Genomic DNA, 16947 nt, shown 5'->3' on the forward strand with positions numbered 1-16947 from the left:
GGGCCCCGCGGCTCTGCGGGCGGCCGCGGCCTCGCCGGCGCCGCCGGTACCTGGCGGCCGAGAGCTGCGAGCGACTCGCGCTCCGTGAATGGCCCCTGAATGGCGGGCGGGCGGGCGGCGCGGCCGAGAGGCCGGAGCGGGTTTGCTCGTTGCTCGCCGGGAGGCTTAGTGCCGGTTAAACGCGCTTCGGGGAGAACTTTGTAGAGGGCCTTTGTTCTTCCAGCTGTTTCTGCACAGTGCTTGACCCAAACTGAGATGAGAACCCAAAAAACGCAGAGAGACGCAGGTACGGAAGCTGTTTCCGTACTTTGCGACACTTACAGTTTTCATCCAAAGGCCTCAAAGTTCTTTACTCAGAGCACAGGAGCCTCTTTACCCCACGGCAGTTGTTTATTTTCTTTTGGACATTTCTCGTATAGAAAGCGAGCGGACACAGAGGTGCGTGAGTTGCCAGGCCGTTGCAGGAGGCTGCTTGCCCCGCTGGTGGGCCGTATGGCTGTCGTCTGCGCTGAGGCGGGCTAAGGTAATTCCCGGGCAGTTTGGTTCCCTGCTTTCTGTGTGAACCGTTTAGGATGGCACTGAAGTGCTATAACCATAGCATATTATGAAGACAGACAACTATAGAGCTCTGAGTTGGAGTAGTCATCGCTTAGTAATGTGGTCCCTCGCCCCTGAGGCACTGCTGCGGCGATGTAAAGGGTAATCCTGGTGACTGGACAGAGAAATCCTATAATTACTGTCCCTGAGGACTAGCAGGAAACATCTGACTTTCCTTCACAGCCCCTCTGAATCAAGCACTTGAATAGAACTGGAAGTAAAACAAGATTTGAGGTTTTTATGCACAGCAAGATGTTTAAAAATAAATACAGTGTCAAACTGGCTTCTGCTGCATGTCATTCAGGTTTAATCTGCACACTCTTTGAAGCTTCTTTGTATAATCAGGACAGTGTTTTCAAGTCTTGATGATTAAAAGTAGAGATGATAAATCTCAAGAAGTGGCTTAAGTTTTGGATGTGCCAAATAAATTGGATCCCTCTGGCTTTTGGACATTTTTGGTTCAGCAGCTTTACATACCAAACTGATTATTTATGTGGGTAAAATAAGGACATAAAGACCCAGCTCTGTGGTACCCAGCTTTGATTTCTGGCCTCGTTTCTGTTTACTGTTGTTGTTTATAGTAAATACTATGCTTCTGAGTGGCTGAGAACAGCCATGTGGTAGTTTCTCTTCGGCAGCCAGTGGGAAGCCACTGGGAAAAATACTCTTCCATAGCAATTCAGTTGCCACAATAACTGCACACTGTTGATTAAACTGAGATAGCTCGTAGAGGGACAGCTACCTTTTCTCTTCATCTGTAGCTTCCTCTTTTCTTTTGAATGTTAGTTTCATACTTTTGCTGGCCAGGATGAGATGTGCTGATATGCTTCCTGGAAGTATTTGGAATATAAGATTATAATTTCATACATCTCTGACACTTCAGAGTTGTCACCAACACCATTATATGACTTGACGCTAACGCAAGGAATAAAACTCAGCTCGTTGTCCTAAGTACGGGTACTTGCTGCTGAAGCTCAGGACACACTACCATGGGCTGCAGCCTTACGGGGTCTCTTGATATGCAGTTGGGTAGTTCAGAATCTGCCCAGCAGATGGTATGAAAATGCAGACAGAGGTAGGGGGTCCATTACAACAGATAAGATGTAAATATTTTTATGCTATATAAAAATTTCCATTTAGTAAAGGTTAAAACACACTTTTATTTGAGGGAGACAGATTGGCCCTAGGTGCTCCGGATTCAGTATATACATCTTAGGAAATTATAAATCTACATCTTGATAATCAACTTCTTAGTCAAATGTTTGGCATTAAATAAATCAGGTGATTAACTGCTTAAAGAAAATTAATGTAGAGTTTAGAATAAGACTGTGAATTTCCTTTCCAAGTCACTTCAGATCGTCTACCTTTTTTTCCTCCATATAAAATTTTACTAATGTTTATTTCCCAGTTACTTGCCTGGAAATTTGGTGAATTTTGTATTCATTTTCTGGCATCTGTAAGTGAAAGGTGCTATTAGGGTATAAAATGTGAGTGCTATGTGGGCTTTGTCCTTGCCTTAAATGTAGTTTAAAGGAATCTGTGAAACTTTGTTTCATAGCCTCAGGCAAAATATGTCTAGAAAGGGTCTGAGAGGTCTGTTTCCCTTCCCAGGATAAGATCAGGTGCATATCTAAACCATCCCTGTGTAATGTTTGTTCCATTAAGGCTCTTCCTGATGGCAGTTTTGTATCCTGCCTTTATAGGTGATATGCTCTAACTCATGGATATCCTTACAATTAGGAAGATTTTCATGGTGTTTGAGCTAAATCTCTGTTTCGCAATTTAAACCTGTTTCTTCTTATCTTATCTTTCGGGAACATGGAGAACACTGTATTCCTTACATCTCTGCAGCTACATTTTACATATTTTAAGAGTTAGTTTTTTCTTTCCTAAACTGAACAAACTCTATTTCTGTGCTCTTCTGCCTTGTTTTCTGTATCGCAGATTATTCTCCCTGCACTTCTGTAGACTTCCTGATGTTGATCTACGCTTTTCTTAAAATGTTGTGATCATGCTGGGATAAGGCTACTAAGGCAGAACAGCGTTAGTTGAGCTTCTTGGAGCAGTAATAAGGAATGGGCCAAAATTGCCTCATTTTAGGTATGTCTAACTACTGTTATGTAAAAAAATAATACAGATCTGGCTTTTGCATATTTGTATGTTGAACTGTGTGCTTGTGACAAAGGACTTGGCTTGCTACATAAACTGCTCTTACATGCTGAATCTGGATCAGTGTGTTAGTGCTGTGGGCTTCAGCGCTGTCATAAGTTAAAACTTGGCCTATTTGGTTCTCTGAAAGCATTAATGTTTGCATCTAGCCCTCTATCTTTTTTCTTTTTCAGATGCAAATGAAATTCAGTTTGAGATGAGACTAGCAGGTTTTGAGTTGTTAACTTGTCCATTTATGTTTTAAAAGTCTCCTAAGAAGAGGGCTGGAAGGTTTATGTGAGAAATGAAGCAGGATGCATTGAGGACAGAGCGGTAGCTCCAACTCCCAGTTTCTTTTGCTAGGTTGTTAATCTCGTGTGTATATTTACATTTTATGTATGTCAGAAGTTTATCAAGGTAAAAAAGCATCCCCACAATAAAACCCTCAGAGTAATGGGGCTCCTAATCTCCCTCCTTTCCCCAGAAGTATGCCTTGGTGTAGTATGTGCACTCCAAGCCATGTGACATAACTTTTCATTCTCACTTTGCAGAATGACAGGATTCAGTCCTAAAGGCAAATGCTTTCTTATAGTGGTAAAGAACTTCTTTCTTACCAAGCTTAAAAAATATCTAACAGTGAAGACTTTCATACAGCCTTGCTCTATGTTTAAAGTGATAACACAAGTGTTAAAGTAGCAGTAAGTGCATGAGATCTTCTATCTCTGTGTCACTAATTCCAGCTCAGACTATTCTTGCAGCAGGGGTTTGTGTCTAATGGCCTGAGCTGATAGTGTCAAATAAGTATCTGGTGTGGGTTTCTGAGCACCAGAATTAGTGGATTGCCTCCTGTTTGTGAAACCATGCTCTTATTGTCTGTATAGACAGCAGTGTTCTTTAATAGTAAATTTTTGGAGTAGCTTCAATCATGAACTGTCACCAAGTTGAAGGGCAGTCTAGTACAGAGGCATTGCTGTAGACTGGCTGGTACTGCAAACTTTAATTCCAGGAGAACTCAGTCTGAGCTATATTTTCTTAACAGTACAGAGTAATACTTCTCTTCTACAAAGGTTTCTGACAGACAACTTCTGGTAGGTTTAAGCACCATGATATATGGTATTACTGTCTTCAGGATTTGTTCAGGCACCTACCAAATATTTCTGCCACTGTAGAGGGTGTTTAAAAAGAATTTGAGGCAGTGTCTCAGCTCTCCTAGTTCATAGTCTAGCAGTTTTATGCAGACTCATCCTGAGCAAAAGTTTAAGCTAAGATGTTGGGCTGTGAATTGAAGGAGAAGGTGAATGTCCTGGTTAGCTGCCTCTGCTATTTGGATAGCAACCTGTGTCAGAGAGGCAAGGCAGACACGAGTAATGTCTTAAAATACTATAGATGAATGAACCAGTGCTTGTCTTCCTGAGATCTGACTTTATCATGAATTTTAAGTTATTCTCGCAGCTCTACTGTGTGGTTGGTAACTGGTCATTAAAGATAAGGGAACTAGAGCAGAGATGAGTTGATATGGCCATTACCGGTGTGAGGGAGTTGACGTTGAGAGTTCAGTGCAGAACAGAAGGGTTGTTTTTTTCCTAAGTCTATGCTTATGCCTCAAAATACCCTACCCCTCTCTCCATTTGTCTCTCAAAAGTTTTCTGTATTAAATAGTATTAATACCAGTCAGAATCTTATATGCTTTTTAGGGTACAACCCCCTGAGTTACCTAACTTTAAATAGCTCTTGTGTTTTCTGGGCTGACATAATGTGAACAGTCCTGAAATCTCCTAGTGGCTTGGTTTTGTTTTTAACAACAGAAACTGTAGACATAAGTGCCAGTGGAAATTTGTGAAACTTAGTTTTTGCCCATTGAGGAAAAACACAGTTTTTCTCCTTTGGCTCTTCCAGCATTGTGCTAGAATCTGTGTAGAGTTCCCTCTTCCTGATGCAGTGTCAAGAGAGCTGTTTTGATTCATGCATTGCTGGAGCCACATTTTCTGCCGTTCGGTTGGATACACTGAGGGTAGACACAGGGCAGTGCTGTGTCAGTAGTGTGCTTCTGAATTCCCCCAATGTATTGCTGATATTTGGCTCCAGAAGAGATCCTACTATGAAGAGTAGTTGCTTTTCAGCAAGGAATTCATGTGTTTGTGGGAGCTAAAGGAAACTTCTGCTGTTTTTTTTTTTTTTTTTCAGTTGAGTATTAGTAGAGTGCTGCGCAGGGTGAAAAAGCAGCATTGTTTTGACCCAAAGCCATTTTGCACAGCATAAGTGACAGTCTTTTAGGATGCAACTTGCAATCATCTTAAATATGCACTGCCTGAAAAAGGCAGTCCTGCAGTGCCTCCTGCAAGACAGAGCGCTGCTCTGGCTTTTGTCCTCCCCGACCTCTCCTTGTACGACAGCCGCACCTTATCCCTTATGTTTACGGGCCTCCCTTTTCCTTCCCTGGTTCAAGTAAGCCTCTGCCTCCTCCCACCATGCTAAGCCCTCTCAGCCTGTGTTTTAAACAGTGAGATGCGCATCCAGCTGCGTCTCTAGCAGGCAGGGGGCCTGATGTTCTCCATCCGCTACCTCCTGGCTGTTGGCAATCGTGTTAGCAGAGAGCCTCCCTGGGCTGTCTGCCAGAGAGTCCCTGCCCTCCCTGTGTCCCCTGCTGCTTCGCAGCCCGAGGGGGAGGCCAAGAGCCAGCAAGCAGAGGGAGAGGGAGTCCTTTGGAGGCTTGGCTGGGATGCACATGCACTGCAGGAAGACGGGCACTAGCAGGAACTTCTTCTAGCAAGAATCCTGGCATGACTCTGTCTCGTGTTGGTATGAAACATATTCTTTGTTCTGCAGCATCCCATCCCTACCATACTGCTTTGTATCAATTAATCGAAACCCTCTGAAACTGGCCAGTCCTCAGAGATAAATGCATTGGAGTGAAGTTGCATCAGAGAACATGCCTCAAACTGAACTCACTGAGTGGCCTCTTCGGATTATTCAGAAAAAGAGCATCTCCGAGCATGCACTCCGCTCTTCCCTGTCACTGCTATAAAGAGGCCCTCACCTCTGTGGTCCCTTCTTTCAATGTAACATGACCTTTCTTGCCCAAGTCCTTTATGTGAGGTATGAGAAATTTCCTCTTTACACACAAGGAGCATTATTTAAGTAAAGGCATAGTGAACAGGCAGAAAAGATGATGAAGTCTGATATGGGAAAATGAGGAAGTTAAACCAATTCCATTTTCTAAAAATAAGTAGAGTGAATGTTCCTGCTGCCAGGAGGCTGCTGCTCATTATAAGCTGAGTATTTTTTGTCTTGCTCTGACGAATTTAAAAAAGATGTTACAGTCCATCAAAATACTGCAGTACTTGTGCAATCAAATTTACATGCTTATGAAGAAAGTCTTGGTTATTTCCCTATTTCTAGAAGTGACCTTGAAGGATTAGCTACACCTAATGTTTCCTGATAGAGGTTTGTCTAAGCTGTTCTTAAAGATTTTCAGTGATGGTGATTCATGCTTTCCTCGGTAGTCTATTCCAGTGCTTGACTATTCGTGTGATTAAGAAGCTTTGCTTAATATCTGGCTGGTATTGCTGCATTTTAACCCCATCATTTTGACAGTCGATCTTCTCTTTGCCGAGGTACCAAACAGAAGAAAATATCCATAAATATGAAAGCGATCATTTGTGTAGGATTTGACCTTCCTTGCCACCTTTGCTTCAGTGTTTAGAGAGCGTCCTGCTGGCTCTTGTGCACTGCCATTTATTTAATTACATGTATGACTGTCTGGAAGCCCTAGCCATGACTTCTGGCTGTGTTGTATTGGTCATAACTACCATCCTTAATCTATGTTGATGTCAGTGAAAATGTGGTGCTTGAGGTGAAATGTGTTTTATTAAAATTGTAGATCATGAATTCCCTGGTTGCCTGTTATATTTATACTAAAATGCATGTCTCTAACATCTTATAAAGTTTTTTGTTAGTAATGCATTTCATAAAAATCAAGAAGAGGCCATTAAAAGTTACATTGCTTCAAAACATGATATAGAGATGCTGTTGATAAAAAATATTGCTGAGTAGGAAAGAGCAGTATATTGTTCTCTGTCACAGGATAGGGTTTTTGTCTCCTTTGGCTGTAGTTGAACATTTTGAGATAGGCATTTGCTATGGAACTTCACGATTTGCAGCTAATTTCCTATCCTTTCCTATGATAAGAAGGGTGTTTGTAATATCTTTAAAGCATTGTCATAACATTTTTTCATTTCACTCATTGATAAAATTGTTATGATGCATTTCAGTCAGAGATCTAAAATTGAAGTAGGCTGCGATTTATCCTGAAAGGGAAGGGAAGTGGTGATGCCCTCTCAAACTGTTTCCCCAGGTGAGAACTCTTGGCTTAAAAGTCAAAACGGGATGGGGGTGAAATCCAAGCCACTTGATATGAACAGACATGCACTCCTTGTATAAAGCAGTGAAGATATTGGAGCTCTCAGTGGTCCACAAAGATTTCTGTAGCATGGTTATCCTGCTGCTTTTCTGTATTTTCTATGCATTAGGATCTGCTAATTGTTATCTCTGAGACTAACATTTTCCTGGATTGCATTTTTGAACTGAAAGTGTGTAAACGTTACCACAGCTTTGTAAGGAGAGGTTGGAGAACAAACGTGCATGACTCCTTTACAATGCTCCTGCCCTCGTATCTGGCCGGCTCTTGGAAATTGTAGCCACTGTAGTTTTATTCTTATATGTACTAAAACTTGAATTCTACTTCTATTTTGCTCCTGGAGAATTTCTTGAGAAAACTTTTCCCTATAACGTGTACCTAGAACATGTTCATGTTGTCACGCTGTTGCACTGAATGCTGCTTGTGTTTGGATGTCTCTAGAGCCTGATAAGGTATGCCTTGTATTTGTGCATATGTTAGCTCTCCAAACGTGGAAGATTGGTAAGAGGTGTGTGCAAGTGGTCTTTCCCTGGAAAGGAGTACTTTCTGTTTTTTCTGGTAGCAAGCCAGATGTGAACCAGCTCTGGACTGGAAGCCACGTAGCTGTGTGATGCTGATGCTACACTTGAACTAGGAAGCGGTGTGCTAATTGCAATTACACAGTTTCAGTTCTGAGTTTCTTGTGTCTGGCGAGCTTGGAATACAGCTAAATTTGTGTCTGCCTTCAAAAAGACCATGCAGGCATACTTGTCATCAGCCTGCTTTCTGAGTTGCTAGTCAAACTCAAGGAAAAAAATAACTCTCAAGGTAGTATAGCATCATTTCAGAGTGTCATCAGATGGGTGTCTCTAGTAGAATATCAGCTGCTGATGAAAAATTGAAAACTCTGCTAATGCCAGAGTATGCTATTTGCTTATTAAGACTGTTGTGAATTTATTTCTGCCTTAGTAGTTTTTGCCAGTTCAGTAATAGTGTAGCGCGTGGTTCCTGCCTTGTGCCACAGATGACTAAGTTCACAATATTTTTCAGGTTCAGTGCACTTGATGCTATACTCTATATTTCTGTCATTGCATGCAGACTACTCACTAAAATGCTTTTACAGCAAAATATCTTCTGTGTGTGACTTCATGGATGGTTTACATGACATCACGCAGAAGGTAACTGTGACCAGCAGTTGATCTCAACTTTAATTGGACAGGTCACCTCTTCAGTGCATGTGTGGAGCCACAGATTCTTCTTATAAGGGATATAAAACTTGGCAGATGACTGATTCACCTGGTTTGTCATGTGTCTCTGGCGGTGAGTTCCACTTTGTCATTTCAGCAGTGCCAGAGTGAAGGTTGTAGGGTGCCACATACGTCCCCCAGTGTGGCAAGAGGTTCATCAGTAGAGCAAGAGTCACAGCTCTCTGGGCCTCAACAGTGAATTGACAGTGCCTCAGACAGTGCAAAAGATTGACCCCGTCCTGGCGTTATCCAGTCCTCTGAATTGTAAATCTGGGCAGTCCCACTACTGTTGCAGGATTACAGTAAGGCAGAGGGACAGCTTTGTTATCTTGACTCATTTTCCATCACTATGAGCTTTGCTCTCATCTATATGTTGCTGAGACAATTTCTGTTTGTATATGTGGCAATATATAGTCAGTGCTATCCACTCACTATGTCTGGCTAAAGGGTTTGTTTTGTTCTGAGTCTCTTCAGTTATTTCATATTGATGTCAGCTGGGAAATCTTTAAATGCCCTGTGATATTTTACAGCTTTATAAGCTGTACAAAATGTCCAGCAGGTAGTTTAATGTCTAGCAGATACACTCTGTAACGATGTATTTTTTTCATTAGTTGTTTGGCAGACTGTGAACATACTTTCATAGCTGCAGGATGGACTTTCGGTGGCTTGTGGTCATTTTTTTTTTTTTTACTGGCATCTACTGTACCTACACGTTATTGCCAAAATAAGAGATTCCATAGTGACAGTTGACAGTCTCACTCTTTCTTTTTTTCTTTTTCTCCACTGTTTCCAAACTCTTGACCCATCAGGAATGTAAAACAGCCTAACAACTTTTTCTTTACATAACCAAAAGTAGTCTGTTCAGACTTCCTTGCAGGAATTGGCTAGTAATTTTTACTCTCTCGTAGTAATTCTCTTGAGATAACATTTCTGTGTACAGCTAGATTGCTGTTTCTTTTCTTATTAAAATTTACAGAAGTTTTGATGGGCACTTGTTAGAATTTCTTTATATCCAGACTTTGCAGCTTGTAGAGGATATTTCACCTCTTTCAGTAGATTTACAGTTTTGACTCCTGGGACTCCAGCTCCTTAAGTCACAGATGAGACCAAAGTTATACTCAGGATAAATATAGGAAGCAGTAATTAATACACATCCTCAGCATGTCTGGCTCTTCTAGTCTCTCTAGACATGTTGCCCTGCTGCAATTTCCTTTCCTTTTTCTAAGGAATAGATGAATTAATATAGCTCGACATGAGTGAGAAAATAAAACAAAGATGCTTGCTTCCTGCCTTGGCATGCCGTTCTCTTTGGATTACAGGGAGTTTCTCTGAACTCTTTTCCTCCAGTGGGGCCCTGCTGCCTTGGCAGGACGCTGCTCTGGGATGATCAAGCCTGCTGCTCTTATGCAGGCTGTCAGGCGGGAGAAATAATGGCATAGCCTCTCTCTTCGCCCTCCCAGGAGTCACTCTCGCTTTCAGGAATCGGGTTATCTGGGTCTCCATGCTAAAAGTAGCAGCAGGGGCTGACTCATCTTCAGCTCTAGCAGTAGTAAGTCTGGTTTTGTGTGGCTCTGCTCCATACAGTGAGGATTCAAATTATTATTTTTTTAATACTCTTCCTTTGCAGACATGACAGATCAGTTGGAGCTTTTTCACTAATATCCCTCATTTAAACAAGAAGAATCTACTACTGGAATTGTTAGAAGCAAGAACTTGACTCTGAATCTGTCTGCTGCTTGGCAAGGGAGACCTTGAGCTTTTTCACTCTAAGGATATGTATACTAAAGGGATCGTTTTGCTCTGTCTTTTTTGAGAGAAAAACTTCAGTCAGATTCAGAAGGATGGAGATAGTGGTATCTATCAGGTCTGGGAAGGTTGTTTGTGTGGATGTTGAGTCAGTGACAGCTTTTTGTTATATGAATCTAGAAAGAATTCACCTTTAAGTGAAGTGTGACTTTTGAGTCACAGGCCATTTCATTCCCCCTATTGCTGCTTGCCAGCCAGAGACTGAAAATGAATTTCTGAGGATGTGACCGTATCAGCAGTGGACCCCAGACTCACCACTGCAGCAGGGTATAAAGCACATTTCTTAACTCTAGAGAACTTTATTACTTTGTGCTGGATGAAAGAAACATTGAGATTTTGCTGTAGGAATGGAGCATGTCATGCAAGTTAAGTAACGTACTTAGAGATTGCTTTGATACCAAATGAGGCTTAAGGATAAAAGTTTTCATCTTGTTTATTTTCCCAAGGGTTGTTACTAAACATTCAATTTAACTATTAGAATCACTTACAGAACTGAAGCATGAGACTGGAAAATGCTGTTCTAAGTATATGTAATCATCATCTTCCTCCACTTCTCTAGTATCTCTGCCCATTAGAGAGAGGGGTGCTTTTGCCCCTTACCTTTTCTTCAGGGCTGGTTTGCCCTTGTGTACCGCACAGCTCTCATTTCCCTTTCTGTGCTGTCGGTGGAAACACCTTGCCCTGTATATCTGTCCTTGGGGAGCTTCCTCCTTCTCTGTATTGGGATACTTGGAAGTTGCATGGTAATGTAACGGACTGGATCATTTCCTTCCCCTCTTTCTCCAAGGTTTTCCTCATTTACGTTTCTGTTATGTCTCCTAATTACCTCTCTTTTTTTTCTTTTCTTTTTTTCCTCCTTCAAACTGCCTTTTCCTGCTTGCTATCTCCTGAGGACGTTATGCTAAAACTTTATAAAACTTATGAGGAATAGTTAATGCAAAATTTTCCTAGAATTTTGACATTCAGTTTGCGGTGTCATTGCACAGTCTGTTGTGACATTCTCTGTAGAGATGCAGCGGGAATTCAGACATTTCTTTCTGGATTATCTCATTTCCCCTTGCTAGGGACAGGGTATATATTACTTTCCTGGAGTTACAATACTTTTATTAATTAGTACTACAAGTCATGTATGTATTTATGTGATACTTCCATATCTCCCATTCCATAAAGAGCTTAGTTTTTAAGTGAGGTAGAGCCTGGCTGAGAGTAAGTATAGGGTTAATTCTACATTTTTTTGGTAGAGTACACATACTGGGTGATAAACACAGACCTATGAGGAGTTTATATAAGGAGTTTACACTGTGGGGCACATTTCTGGTGCCATGTGTATAGTGCATGTAACTACCATCAGGAGAAGCAGTCACAACTTACTATGAGAGGGATGTTTTGTTTGCCAGTCATGTAGTGGGGAGAGAAAGGTTGTGCCTCTGTGTTACAGCCTGATGATGATATGGAAACCACACTTTTTTTCATGTACTCCTGTTTAAATTCTTATTTAAGCATGTTGTTCAAGCATCCTATTGTATGTTTTTGTAAGGGGTAACTCCATAACGGTCATGGGCAGAATCCAATTTAAAGGTCTCCTATGAGCCATCTGCTTTCATTAATAGGTTTTAGATTTGGCACGTGGCTCAGTACAGATTAAAATAACCACAGTGCTGCAAAACTTCCTTTATTGCCTGTACAGGTTTGGCCTCCTCATTGAGTCTCCACGGGTTGAGTGAACACTTACAGGAGAGGAGGGTTCTGCTCAGTGCCTTGGTTTCAGCTTGCGCACACCAGCTATGTGTGGATGGTGGGGAAGGTGCGCTGCATGCTTGACCCAGTACAGAGATTTGTTGGGGTGCACTGTATCTCTGCACCTACCCGTGCTCCTGGGACTCCTTTGAAGGGAAACCCAGATATGCAAAAACTGGCATGTAGCCTGGCTTCCTTCCAACAACGTGGCAGATTATGGTCAGAATACGCCTGGAATCCAGGACTGCTGAGCCCTAAAGAGCACCTTCTACCACATATGTAATAAATTTTCTCCTTTATTTAGAGATAGCCCCTGTGGATTAGGTGCTGGGTGTTCTGGTATGGCACACTGAATTGCTTTAACTGCTGTAGCCCAAGCCATTCCTCTTCTAAAGACAGAAAACTAACTTTCAATTGTGTGAGTCGTACTGACACCAAATAATTATAGCGCAGATGGTTCAGTGGCAGGAACATCAGCCTAGAGCATACGGATTCAATTCCTTGCTTTGGCATGTTCTTCCTATACAGCACTTAGTATGTCATTTAGTCCTTCAGTCCCTCAGTTTCCTGTGTGTAAAAGACTGCCTTGTGAGGAATGCCACAGAGATGAATATTACTGAAATATTTGAATATTCTTTTCATTTTTGCTAATTAAGTGCCTCATCTGTCCAAAAAAAGTCTACCCTCCATGTTGGTTTCTCTTACAATGCTTCTGAACTGGCAGAGCTCCGCTGGAGTTTTGATTGTGACATAAGTCAGAAATGCCTCTGCTTAACACTAAGAAACAGAGACCTGCTGTTTATGAAGACTTATGGTGAGCTACAGTCTTGATGAGCTTGTTCACATCCGGATGCAGCACATGAGCATTCCTCACCCAAGGAGAAGAAATAGCCATGCAAAGGATGAAAGTTCAACAGCAAGACCGACAGTAAAGGAATCTGCCTAGAATAATTCAGAAACATAATGAATCTTATTAACCCTAACTATAATGACAGGGGAATTTGTTTTCTATGATTAGCTTAAGTCTGCTCAGAGTCAGACAGTCTTCACAGTGGGATGTTCCCTGCCTCCCTGGGAATTGGAGGCAGCCCAGATCTTTGCTCCAAACCTTGGACACAGTACTGCCCCCAGGAAGAACAATTCAGAATTCTCCGTTTCCCTTTGGCCTGCATGGTGGGTTGATAGTTTTTAAGAAGCAAAACAAAACCAGTCTGAAAACGAAGGTTCTGGTTTTTCATTGATTGTGTATTTCTTACAGTGGTCAAACTTGCGCTTTCTAAGGAGGATTTGAAGAGCCAGAGCTCTAATTCCCATCTCTATAGAAATGATAGATATGGAGCAGGCAAGTTTTAACTACCAGCTCATCAGCAACAGTTTCAAGCCAAAATATCTAATCTGGCTTTTTTTTTTTTTTTTTTTTTTTTTTTTTTTTTTTTTTTTTTTTTTTTTTTTTTTTTTACTTTTTTCTTTTTTTTAAGCTGTTCTCTGTCTCCATTTCTCTCAGCCAGAGGATCCTATTCCTGGAGCATGCTAAACATGTATTCTTTTATTGGAATCTCCTGAATCTTCAGGGAGAGCAAGGACTGTTCACAGTGATATATAGGAAGATGTTTCTATTTTGAGTCAAGGCCCATGCTGAGGCTTTTTGAGAGAGAAGCAAAATTTTATTGGAATCCTACAAGGTTTTATTTCATTTCCGCAGCAGTCATGAAAAGTGGTAACTCCTGTGAAATCCCTCATGGTGGTGAGTGATTCCTTCCAGTGGTGTCTGGTTCTCCCCCTCATTCTAAGCAGTTGGCTTTCCCTTGAACTCAGCTGAGCAGTGTGTCTGATGATACAGCTGTCATTTTCTAGCAGATTGATCCATCTTCTCTCCCCTCCAACCTGAAGGTGTTCAAAGGAAGTCATAAAGTTGATATTTTCGTTACAGACATATTCTATCCACGTTTTTTACATGTTTTTTTTTTCTCCCTTAAAATATGGTCTCCCCTGAGATTTGGCCCAGGGGTTAGAGAAATGTATTGTTCATGATCAGATCTTAAAGACACCTCAGTATCTTAATATCTTTCACAAGAATGTGTTTCTGAAGAGCCAGCCATGAAGTCTGGAGTTTATCAGTCCACTTCTTACATGGTAGAAAGATAAAATTAGTTCCAGAGAAAGCGATGTTGGAAAGGACACAAAATCTTTCTGGTACAAAGAGAAGATAGAAAACTAACTTAATGTCTTGCAGCCATTAGAGATTTCAGATCGCACAAGAGATGCTGTAGCTTCATCTACCTTTGTTCAGAGCTGCCAAAAGATGGCTTTGCACAAACAAGAAGAAACCAAACTCCGGTCTTGTCAAGGAGGACAACAGCAAAGAGGTAGAAGGAACTAAATTCTGACTCACCTCTTAAATTTGTAGCCACTCATTCCAGATCCAGTACAAGCTTTGTCTGTCATTTCATTTTAATACTACTTATTGATTGTAGCTGGCTCTGAAGACATTGGTATTCAGGATGCATGCTGGAAGCTCTGTCCTGTTCGTTGGGGTCCTAACCAGAGGAGAAGGGTCAGTCAGCTGGTTAAGCAAAGCACACTTAGAGGAAAAAGAACATGATTTTAGACCATCAAGACTTTTGGGGTCTTCAGGTCAGACAAGAATTTGAGGAACTAAGTCCAGTGGGAAAATCAAAAGATAAAAAAGTGCTCCAAATCAAATGCTGTCAGTCCTCTAATTTCACAAGTAGGCTGACAGTACCTTTTTTGCTCCACTGCTGAAAGTAAAGGCGTCAAGATAGATGGTAAAGGAGCAGACTGACATAGTGGTACATATCATCTCATCAAGTCTCTGTTCTTGGTTTTCTGACCTAGTTAGACGTAACTAGACCCTTCTTTGTAACTTCCGTGCACGCACAGGCGTACAAAACACTCTGCAGCTGGGATCTGTGCTGAAATAGTATCCAGAATTGCCTAACCCACCAGTTGGAGTGACTACAGTCAGCCTTCCCAAGAAGGTAACAGATAATGCTGTCCTAGCATTTCCTGAGGGAATTTGTAAGTAATAGCTCTTTATGATTGGAAATGTTGATGTTGTCTGATGGAAAAGATACCCATGAAGTAAAACTCATTTGAAGCAAAGTTATATGGAAGGGATTTTTACCAGCAGGTCTGAGCAGGGTTCTCGACAACCCATGTTTTTGAGGGGAAAAAAATCAATGACTGCAGGCATTTTGCATTATGAAAAGCCATCAGGATTCTCTTGTTGCTGTCCCATGAGATTTCTACAAACTGTCATTCTCACAGTCCTCTGGCAATACTCAGAGTTTTCTTTTTTTTCATGATCTTAATCTGTGGGATATGTATCCAACCCAATAAAACCATTTTTTCAGCTTCACTGTTGGTAGTTTTCTGCCTCTTCTTTCTAAAAACATCTTGCCTGCTGGCAACCGTATTGTCCTAAGAGGTTTGAAGCTTGGCATGCTGTCAGTAAAACTTCAGCTACTCATTCAATCAAACATGGTAGCTCTGTGAACTAACTTGGCCTCCATCCCAAGGTTCACCATAATCTTCCTCATATAATAGGAAGTCCAAACAACCCCAGGAAATAATTCAGATGTGAGTGGTGCGTTTAGTAGAATAAAGAAGGGTATAGGAGAGACATTCAGAATCTCAGCTCTAACTCTTTTCATAATTATGCACTCTGAAACAGCAGTGGCTTTGTAGATAAAGAGATTACATGCATCTTATGAGGTCTGTATAGCTGTGACAGTGCCTTCCATCCACATTTTCCCACTTTTTGTTGCACTGGCATTACAGCCAAACTGTTGCAGCGTTCAGAAGAATATTACAGAGCAGGCTACCCCATAACCCATAAGGTGCCTTCCAATCTGGCACAGGTAAATTGAATCATTCTCCCTGTAGGGGTGATGAGGATGAGCTTTTCGAACAGCTTGGTGGTAAGATCAGTGGGGGTGAGAACTTAATTAGATTAAGATGCAATTTGACAATGTTTATATAGCATGCTTGCCTGAGAGAATGAGTCTCTGAACTGGAGGCCCTAAGATATTCCTTCCAGCTCTGGCTTCCTGTATGCTGCCTTTATTTTGAACATCTTTCTACAAAACTGACATAGAGTAGAGCAAGAAAAAGCAAAATATATCCAATGGGTAGATCTTCATTCTGTGACTTTCTCTGTCCAGTGGTCTGGCCCTCTTTGGAGTATTGTATTAAATCCAAGTATTCTTCCAGCTATTGCTTTTTTTATGGATTTCCCTGTGTTTCATGACAAGGCTTTGCTGCAGCTGGCTTGAATTAAGTAGCATTTAAAATTGGCGTAGTGAGTATTTCTCAGCTTTGCAAGATGTTGCTCTGGAGAGCTCTTCGTGAGGGAGTAGATAACCTGCGCTCGCTGTGTTAGGGAGGTCAGGAATGCCCTCTGTGAAGGCTGTCTGGCGTAGAGGGGATTAAGAACGAGAAATCATGGGTTAGGTAGCATTTGAATTCTGGAGATCACTGAGGAGCTAACCAAACTGTGTCTTAAACTCGTGTCCTGCCTCTGGCAGAGACCAGGTGTCAGCAGCTCAGCTGGAAGGTAAGTGTTCAGCTTTCCTTGCCAAAATGCAGCAGCTAATGTAACAATATACCGGTAGGCAAGATTTTGCTGTTCACCTCACCTTTCAGCCAGCCTTTTGCCTGAAGTGAGAATACTGGTGGCCTGTGAGATTCATGCTTCATTTGATATAAATGCAGTTTTGCATTTGAGTGTGTTCGTCCTTTTTTAGTATTATTGTTTTACTTGTCTTGATAATGTCTTCCATGAGGAAGCTGCATGTTTGATAGTTTTGAATAAACAAAATTTCTTTCTGTTTCGTATATACTTGTGTATGGGTTGGTTTTTTTTTCGGTGTTACAGATTTGCCTTGCTGCACTTTGGAAAGGATAATTTGGAGTCCCCTCACTCCTTTTATGCTATTCATTATTTTATATGCCTCTCTTGTGGTCTTTCTCCTTTTTATACTAATCAGTCTAGTC

The 16947-nt window shown here is 41.5% G+C and overlaps 1 protein-coding gene across 1 annotated transcript in view; it reads left to right on the forward strand.

Moving 5' to 3' along the window:
- Window positions 1–416: 416 nt before the first annotated feature.
- The window catches only part of SCMH1 (Scm polycomb group protein homolog 1), an 81848-nt gene continuing 65317 nt past the window's right edge, over window positions 417–16947 (forward strand). Inside the window, exon 1 of the mRNA XM_026076328.1 lies at window positions 417–523. The gene's annotated coding sequence lies outside the window, so the exon portion shown is untranslated. The remainder of the gene's footprint in view (window positions 524–16947) is intronic.

Source organism: Apteryx rowi, unplaced genomic scaffold (assembly GCF_003343035.1).
Source record: "Apteryx rowi isolate R43461 unplaced genomic scaffold, aptRow1 scaffold_43, whole genome shotgun sequence".
Lineage (NCBI taxonomy): Eukaryota > Metazoa > Chordata > Aves > Apterygiformes > Apterygidae > Apteryx > Apteryx rowi.